This window comes from Narcine bancroftii, unplaced genomic scaffold (assembly GCF_036971445.1).
Source record: "Narcine bancroftii isolate sNarBan1 unplaced genomic scaffold, sNarBan1.hap1 Scaffold_141, whole genome shotgun sequence".
Lineage (NCBI taxonomy): Eukaryota > Metazoa > Chordata > Chondrichthyes > Torpediniformes > Narcinidae > Narcine > Narcine bancroftii.
The window spans coordinates 38542-48070 of NW_027211876.1; the positions used below are offsets into that span (position 1 = coordinate 38542).

The 9529-nt window shown below is 46.6% G+C and overlaps 1 pseudogene; it reads left to right on the top strand.

Annotated features, from left to right (window-relative positions):
* The first annotated feature begins 6322 nt into the window (after window positions 1-6322).
* On the top strand, window positions 6323-6752 carry LOC138750420 (small ribosomal subunit protein uS11-like; annotated as a pseudogene).
* Window positions 6753-9529: the final 2777 nt, after the last annotated feature.

Sequence of the window (9529 nt, forward strand, 5' to 3'; positions counted from 1 at the left end):
ACCAAAATTGGTCCCTTAGAAAATCAGAGTGGAAAACTGTGTGTGGAACCTAGAGAAATGGGGGAGATATTGAACAGTTTCTTTTCTTCGGTATTCACTAAGGAGAAGGATATTGGGAGATGTGGGATAAAAAAAGCAAATTGGGTAAATATGGGGAATATAGAGATTACAAAAGGTGTAGTTTTAAGGCTTTTGAAGAATATAAAGGTGGATAAGTCTCCAGGACCAGACGGGATCTTCCCCAGGACATTGAGAGAAGTGAAGGAGGAAATAGCAGAGGCTCTGGCGGTAATTTTTCGAATATCATTAGATATGGGGATTGTGCCGGAGGATTGGCGCATTGCGCATGTGGTTCCGTTATTTAAAAAGGGTTCAAGGAGGAAGCCTGGCAACTATCGGCCTGTAAGTTTGACGTCTGTGGTAGGTAAATTAATGGAGAAAATTCTTAGAGATAGTACTTATAAACATCTGGATAGACAGGGTCTGATCAGGAGTACTCAACATGGATTTGTGGGAGGAAGGTCATGTTTGACCAATCTGATTGAATTTTTTGAAGAGGTGACTAGGAATGTGGATGAGGGTAGCGCAGTGGATGTTGTCTATATGGACTTCAGTAAGGCCTTCGATAAGGTACCACATGGAAGGTTAGTTAGGAAGGTGCAGTCTTTAGGTATAAATTTTGAGATAGTCAAATGGATTGAACATTGGCTGAAAGGGAGAGGCCAGAGAGTGGTAGTGGATAATTGTCTGTCAGGTTGGAGGCCGGTGACCAGTGGTGTGCCTCAAGGATCTGTATTGGGCCCATTGTTGTTCGTTATATACATTAATGATCTAGATGATGGGGTGGTGAATTGGATTAGTAAATATGCAGACGATACTAAGATAGGTGGAATAGTGGATAATGAAGAAGGTTTTCAAGGATTGCAGAGGGATTTGGGCTGCTTAGAAAAGTGGGCTGAAAAATGGCAGATGGAATTTAATGCTGATAAGTGTGAGGTGCTTCATTTTGGTAAGAAGAATCAGAATAGGACATACGTGGTAAATGGGAGAGCATTGAGGAATACAGAAGAGCAGAAAGATTTAGGAGTGACGGTACATCGTTCCCTGAAGGTAGAAACTCACGTGAATAGGGTGGTGAAGAAGGCTTTTAGTATGCTGGCCTTTATCAATCATTGCATGGAATATAGGAGTTGGGAGGTGATGTTGAGATTGTATAAGACGTTGGTGCGGCCTAATTTGGAGTTCTGTGTGCAGTTCTGGTCGCCTAATTATAGGAAGGATATAAACAGAGTGGAGAGAGTGCAGAGAAGGTTTACCAGAATGTTGCCTGGGTTTAAGCATCTGGAGTATGGGGAGAGATTGGACAGATTGGGTCTTTATTCTTTGGAGCGTAGAAGGTTGAGAGGGGATTTGATAGAAGTATTTAAGATTATGAAAGGGATAGACAGAGTGGATGTGGATAGACTATTTCCGTTAAGAGGAGGAAAGATTAAAACAAGAGGACATGAGTTAAGAATTAAGGGGCAGAGGTTTAGAGGTAACATGAGGGGGAACTTCTTTACTCAGAGAGTGGTAGCTGTGTGGAATGATCTTCCGGGAGAAATAGTGGCGGCGGAGTCAATTGTATTATTTAAGAAAAGGTTGGACAGGTATATGGATGAGAGGAAGATGGAGGGTTATGGGCATTGTGCAGGGAGGTGGGATTAGAAAGGGGTGTTTGGTTCGGTGCGGACTAGAAGGGCCTAATGGCCTGTTTCCGTGCTGTAATTGTTATTATTATTATTATTATAGGACGAAATCAGGAGAGCATGAACCGGTCCTCATCAAGGGGTCCACAGAAGAAAGGGTCAAATCTCTGCATGTCAACATCTCTGAAGATCTGTCCTGGAGCCTCCATATTGATGCAATCATGAAGAAGGCTTGTCAATGGCTATATTTTGTGAGGTGTTTGAGGAGATTTGGTACATCACCAAAGACTCTTGATACTTCTACAGGTGGACCGTGGAGAGCAATCTGCTTGGTTGCATCGCTGTCTGGTACGGAAGTGCCAACACTCAGGACAAGAAAAAACTCCAGTTGTTAACTCGGCTTGTGACATCACGGGCACCAGTCTTCACTCCATCAAGGACATCCTCAAGAAGTGGTGTCTTAAGAAAAACCCCCACAACCCAGGCCACACCCTCTTCTCTCTGCTACATCAGGGAAAAGGTGCAGGAGCCTGAAGACAAGCACCCAACGGCAGCTTCTTCCCCTCCGCCATCAGATTCCTGAATAATCAGTGAACCACAGACACGGCCTCACTTTGACTTTTTCTTGCATGTTTTGTTTTGTTTCAAAAGGTGGTTTATCGAATGTTTTCACTGTAATGCTGCCACAAAACAATGAATATCATCTTATGTTCATGTCAATAAATTCTGATTGTGATAGTACAGATCTATCACCAATGTATATAGTGTATATAGTTACTGTATCTAGACTGTGCTTACAGCGATTGGCTGAGAGCTAAGCCACGCTTATTGTCTGGGCCTTAAAGGGTTGAGTCCCTAGCCAGGTCGGATCATTCTGGACTGGTCGGCCACCTGTGAAGAGCTCCTGTCTTTTGCTAATAAAAGCCTTGGTTTGGATCAACAAGTCTTTGATTCTTTCAACGAGCTCTACACGGATATTTTTTAAAAAAAATTGGGTTTGGTGATGGCGGGAAAAGGCCCTCCACATGTCACTATATTTAACAGTGGAATGTGCTCTTGTAAAGTTGTGAACTGCCAAGATTCTCTGTTGACCACAATTTGCAATCTGAACAGACCTCATATGTATTTTAAAATGAATAATTTAACTCGATTATCCATTCTCACTCGCTGCTCATTTCCCAGAATTCCAACTCATCCAGGAATCATAAACCAAGCCATATTTCAGAGACAATCAAATAGTAAGCTGCAATGCAAAATATTCCTTCCACATTGAAGTGGAAGCATATTTCTGCCGCAATGATAAGTTCTCCAAATACTCATCAATCTTAGAGAGGGAAACGGAGTTAACCTTTTAGATCCTGGAACCTCCATCAGAACATGTTCTAATCTCTCCAAAACCTTGATGAAGGGCTCAAGCCCGAAATGTCAGTTCTGTATCTTTATCTTTGCTACATAAAGGACACTGTTTGACCAGTTGGATTTGTCCAGCTTTGTGTTTTTTACTTCAACCACGTGGTCTGCAGACTTTTGTGTTTTACTCCTATGAAGTTTATTGAACTTACGCTTCGATTCTCTCACCTCACACGCTGGGTAACCTAGTGAGTATTTGCTGATTTTCATTTTTAATTTTAGATTTACCTGCTTCTGCAATGCGTATTTTCGCATTTTGATTGTTTTTGTTCAAGAATGGCCAAACAGTCAGCGTAAGGGAAACATGGTCAGCATTGGAGAGGCACGGTTAGTGTAGGGATGGGACAGTGGCGAAGGGCAGTATGGTCTGCATTGGAGAGGCACGGTTAGTGTAAGGATGGGACAATGGCGAAGGGCAGTATGGTCTGCATTGGAGAGGCATGGTTAGTGTAAGGATGGGACAGAGGCGAAGGGCAGTATGGTCAGCATTGGAGAGGCACGGTTAATGTAGGGATGGGACAGTGGCGAAGGGCAGTATGGTCTGCATTGGAGAGGCACGGTTAGCGTAAGGATGGGACAGTGGCGAAGGGCAGTATGGTCTGCATTGGAGAGGCACGGTTAGTGTAAGGATGGGACAGTGGCGAAGGGCAGTATGGTCTGCATTGGAGAGGCACGGTTAGTGTAAGGATGGGACAGTGGCGAAGGGCAGTATGGTCTGCATTGGAGAGGCACGGTTAGTGTAAGGATGGGACAGTGGTGAAGGGCAGTATGGTCTGCATTGGAGAGGCACGGTTAGTGTAAGAATGGGACAGTGGCGAAGGGCAGTATGGTCTGCATTGGAGAGGCACGGTTAGTGTAAGGATGGGACAGTGGTGAAGGGCAGTATGGTCTGCATTGGGGAGGCACGGTTAGTGTAAGGATGGGACAGTGGCGAAGGGCAGTGTGGTCAGCATTGGAGAGGCACGGTTAATGTAGGGATGGGACAGTGGCGAAGGGCAGTATGGTCAGCATTGGAGAAGCACGGTTAGCGTAAGGATGGGACAGTGGCGAAGGGCAGTATGGTCTGCATTGGAGAGGCACGGTTAGTGTAAGGATGGGACAGTGGCGAAGGGCAGTATGGTCTGCATTGGAGAGGCACGGTTAGCATAAGGATGGGACAGTGGCGAAGGGCAGTATGGTCTGCATTGGAGAGGCACGGTTAGTGTAAGGATGGGACAGTGGTGAAGGGCAGTATGGTCTGCATTGGAGAGGCACGGTTAATGTAGGGATGGGACAGTGGCGAAGGGCAGTATGGTCTGCATTGGAGAGGCACGGTTATCGTAAGGATGGGACAGTGGCGAAGGGCAGTATGGTCTGCATTGGAGAGGCACGGTTAGCGTAAGGATGGGACAGTGGCGAAGGGCAGTATGGTCAGCATTGGAGAGGCACGGTTAGCGTAAGGATGGGACAGTGGCGAAGGGCAGTATGGTCTGCATTGGAGAGGCACGGTTATCGTAAGGATGGGACAGTGGCGAAGGGCAGTATGGTCAGCATTGGAGAGGCACGGTTAGCGTAAGGATGGGACAGTGGCGAAGGGCAGTATGGTCAGCATTGGAGAGGCACGGTTAGCGTAAGGATGGGACAGTGGCGAAGGGCAGTATGGTCTGCATTGGAGAGGCACGGTTAATGTAGGGATGGGACAGTGGCGAAGGGCAGTATGGTGTGCATTGGAGAGGCACGGTTAATGTAGGGATGGGACAGTGGCGAAGGGCAGTATGGTCTGCATTGGAGAGGCACGGTTAGTGTAAGGATATGGTCAGCATTGGAGAGGTACGGTTAGTGTAGGGATGGGACAGTAGCATTGGGTTCTATGGTCAGCATAAGGGGTGGCACAGTTAGTGTAGCGGTCACTCACTCCAGTCCCCTAGTCTCTGCAATATTCCAATTTTGACTCCCTCTAAACTTGTCAAGTTTCAACATTCCTAAATCCTCTCCTTAACCTCTCCCACCTCCCCCTCCCCCACATTGCCACCCTTTTCTCATGGTTAGCGCACCACTGTTACGGGTTTAAATCCGGCGCTGTCTCTAAGGAGTTTGCACGTCCTGCCCGTGTCTGCGGAGATTTCCTCCAGGTGCTTTGGTTTGCTTCCACTCTTCAAAGCATACGGGGGAGCTGTAGGTTACTTGGACGTAATTGGGTGGCACGGGCTCGTGGCTAGAAGGGCCTGTTACTGTGCAAAGGGCTGGGGGTTCGTGGAGTGAACTACCAGAGGAAGTGGTTGAGGAAGGGATGATTGTAATGTTCAAAAGATACATGGACAGGAAAGGTTTAGAGGAAACTGGGATGAATGCAGGCAAATGGGACTAGCTTGGGTGACGCAGACATTGGGCTGAGGGACCTGCGTCTGAGCTGAACGATTTTATAAGGATGTGGCCAGATTGGTGGTCTGAGCTCCTTCAAGAGCAAATGATTACATCAGGGTAATTCGTGGTGAAAGGTATTACCCTCGGCTTTGCAGCCTTTTGGGCAATGGTTGATTCTGCATACCCAGATGCTGTACCATTCCCCTCCGTGAAGGCTAACCGTTTCCCATGACAGTTTCAAACTACACACCAAAGTGAAACACAGAAGCTGTGATGGTGGTTAAAAACCCATAGAAAAGCTGGAAGAACTCGGCCAGTCTCGCCGCGTCCACAGGAGCGCTGAGTAAGGAATCAGGCCCGAAACGTCGGTAACGTACCTTTACTTCCTACAGACGCAGCGAGGCTGGCTGAGTTCCTCCAGCATTCACTGTGTGTTTCTTTACTCAAAATCCGCACTGCCTAATCACAGATCAAAAAGCAATTTACGTTCATCAATCTCTTTCTGACCATCCCTGCCAATAAAAGTCTCTCTAATAGTTTGAGACCTCATACCATTAATGAGCGTCCATTGGCAGTCTGCCTGGATTTCTGAGTGGAAAATAATAATTATTTATTTCACAAAGAATAACCAAAATGAGTCAGGAGTGGGACACAGGTTTATTGTCATGAACATGTGTCACAAAATTTGTGGTTTTGCAGCGGAGGTATTGTGCCAAATTACGATAAATTGCAGGTCCGTTTATACAAGATTTAAAATAATAAATACAGTAAATGCCCTGTTATCCAGAATTCAAACAACTGACAGCCTCAAGCAATTGTAAAAAAAATGGTGTCTCCTCATGGTGAGCGGCCGCCACGGAGAGAAATAAAGGAGACGCAGAATGACTCCCCGTAAGGGAAAGGAGAGGAAGGAAGAGCAGGTGATCAGCTTGGGACCACAGGTGGCCAAGGGTGAGAATGTTTATGGGAGTGTGCCACATCTTGGCTTCCTTCAACGACACCTTTGCCCACGTAACCAACTGACTTGTCAGGCAAAGGCACTGGTGCCATGATGGCGGACGGAGACGAGCCCTCACCCCCACCCCGCTGCCACATTGGCTGCTCAAGGCATGTTCCAGGGGTGTGAGGAGCTGGGCCTCACTCCTCTGCACATCAAACTCTGAGCCACCAGAGGCAACAGGCCCAAGACCCCTGGGGCCTGGAGCGCAGTCATCCCTGAGAGACTTGGCTCGATCTGACATGAAAATCGGGCGGAGCGAGGATGTCACTCTGATCCTGTCGGACAGTACTCACAGGAAGTGAGGTCGGTGAGGTCACCATTTGTCGATAAAGTGTAACTAATGAATGAATTCTGCTAATTGAAAAAACCCTGGAAATTTAAAAACAGCGCGCCTCACTGTTAGTTATCCATTCATGCAACACACAGTCTCAAGCAACTGGAAAACTCGCCAATCTGGTGTATACCAGTCCCCTTAGGTGCCAGATACTGGGATTTTACTGTAATTAATGTGGTCATATAACCTCCAGCCGACTACAGGGGGCGATCTCTGTACCTGCAGGAAGACCACCTAAGGGCCGACCCGAATATAGACCTGAGCCAGCCCCTCCTGAGCCAGTCACACAGGGAGGCACCAAGGCATGAATAAAGCCTGTTGTACAGTCCTTTGAGTTTTGTGCTTGCTTACTGCTACCTCAGCGTGCCACAATTAGTGCATAAAAAGGGAAAAGTGAGGCAGTGTCCTTGTCCATTCTGATGGCGGAGGGGAAGAAGCTCTTTTGTAATGTTGAATGCATGTCTTCAGCTGTGTCACCTGAGCTTCGATGTTGTTGGAGATTCGACATGCTGATTAGACACCCACTCGTTGTGTGCTGTCTCCTCACCATCCCAGACGTGGTGTCTGCTGTCACCTTCGAGATGTCCAGATGGAACCCATCCATCCATCTATAATGAACCATTTGTCTATATTCATTCCCAGCCTGTCAGTAAAGGCCAGTCTTTGAGTAGAAGTTGCAGAGAAGCTGATAGGCTTTTATTCATAACAGAATGGAGGCACGTCCATGCTGGTCGACTGTCCTGGACTGAGGAGGGGGCTGAGGCACAGTCACCTTTATTCAGGGGTCAGTGGGAGGAGCCTCAGGCGTGTCCTAACACATCCAAACATACATACAGTGGTTTACCATCCTCTTCCAACACCACCTTTGCCCACTCTCACAGCACCAGTGTCCCATGTTCTAATCCAACACTGTCTGCAAGGAGTTTGTATGCTCTCTCCATGGCCTGTGTGACGATTTGGTTTCCTTCCACCCTCCAAAATATACGGGGTTGAGTGGCACAGGTTTCATGGGCCAGAATCACTTTCTACCATGTTGTATATAGTTTAAAAGAAAATATGACCTCCTGCCTTTGGAACTGTGCTCCTTCCCCCACCCCTCACACCCACCATTTTGTTCAGACCCCTGCCGACATTCTTCCACACCCTGATGAAGGGCTCAAGCCCGAAATGTTGGTTATGTATTGTTATCTTTCAAACTATCAAACTGCCATGTAAAATGGGGTTAACCGGGCAATTTGCCCAGTTTGCGCCCCAGTTACGTGGCAGTTAGAAAGGGTCTGGCCTGGTCATAGGAACATAGGAAGTAGGAACAGGAGTAGGCCAAAAATGGCCCATCGAGCCTGCTCCGCCATTCAATACGATCATGGCTGATCTAACTTATGACCTAACTCCACCTACCTGCCTTCTCCCCCATATCCCCTAATTCCTCTATCATGTAAAAATTTATCTAACCGAATTTTAAATATGTTTAATGAAGCAGCCTCAACCACTTCCCTGGATAGAGAATTCCAAACATTCACTACTCTCTGGGAAAAACTATTTTTCCTCATCTCAGTCCTAAATCTACCTCCCTGAATCTTGAGACTGTATCCTCTCATTTTAATTTCCCCGGCCAGCTCAAAAAACCTTCCTACATCTATCCTATCCAGACCCTTCATAATCCTATATGTTTCTATAAGATCTCCTCTCATTCTTCTGAACTCGAGCGAATACAATCCTAGACGATTTAATCTTTCATCATGTCAACCCCTTCATCCCAGGGATCAACCTAGTAAACCTCCTCTGGACCATCTCCAAAACCAGTATATCCTTCCTCAAATATGGAGACCAGAACTGGACACAGTACTCCAGGTGCGATCTCACCAGTACCTTATACAGTTGCAACATTACCTCCCTACTCCTCAGTTCAATTCCTCTAGCGATGAAGGCCAACATTCCATTTGCCTTCTTAATAACCTGCTGCACCTGCAACCTAACTTTTTGCGATTCATGCACAAGCACTCCCAAGTCCCTCTGCACAACAACATGCTGTAGTTTTTGACCCTTTAAATAATATTCAGCTCTTTTATTTTTCTTGCCAAAGTGGATAACCTCACACTTACTAACATTGTACTTCATCTGCCAGACATTTGCCCACTCATCCAGCTTAACTCTATCCCTCTGCAGACTCTCCACATCCTCATTACAATTTGCTCTTCCACTCAATTTGGTGTCATCCGCAAACTTGGCTACACCACATTTTGTCCCCTCCTCCAAGTCATCAATGTAAATGATGAACAGTTGTGGGCCTAACACCGACCCCTGCGGCACCCCACTTACCACTCTCTGCCAACCTGAAAAACTCCCACTTATCCCGACTCTCTGCCTTCTGTCAGACAACCAATTTCCGATCCATGCCAATAGACTTCCCTGGACTCCACTTTCCTGTAACTTACTGATAAGTCTCTTGTGCGGCACCTTATCAAATGCTTTCTGGAAATCCAAATATACAACATTCCCCTCTATCCACCGCACCCATTATATCCTCAAAGAATCCTAACAAGTTTGTCAAACAAGAACTTCCCTTTCTAAAACCATGCTGCGTCTGCCTGATTGAACCCTTACGTTCCAAAAGTTTCACTATTTCATCTTTAATGACGGCTTCAAGTCAGAATCCAACTGGGTCCCTGACCTACCTCACCGAGTTGGTGATTTAATGGGTCGAATCCCCACCCCACTGTAATTTAAAAGGTGCTGATCCAGCACCTTTGCCCC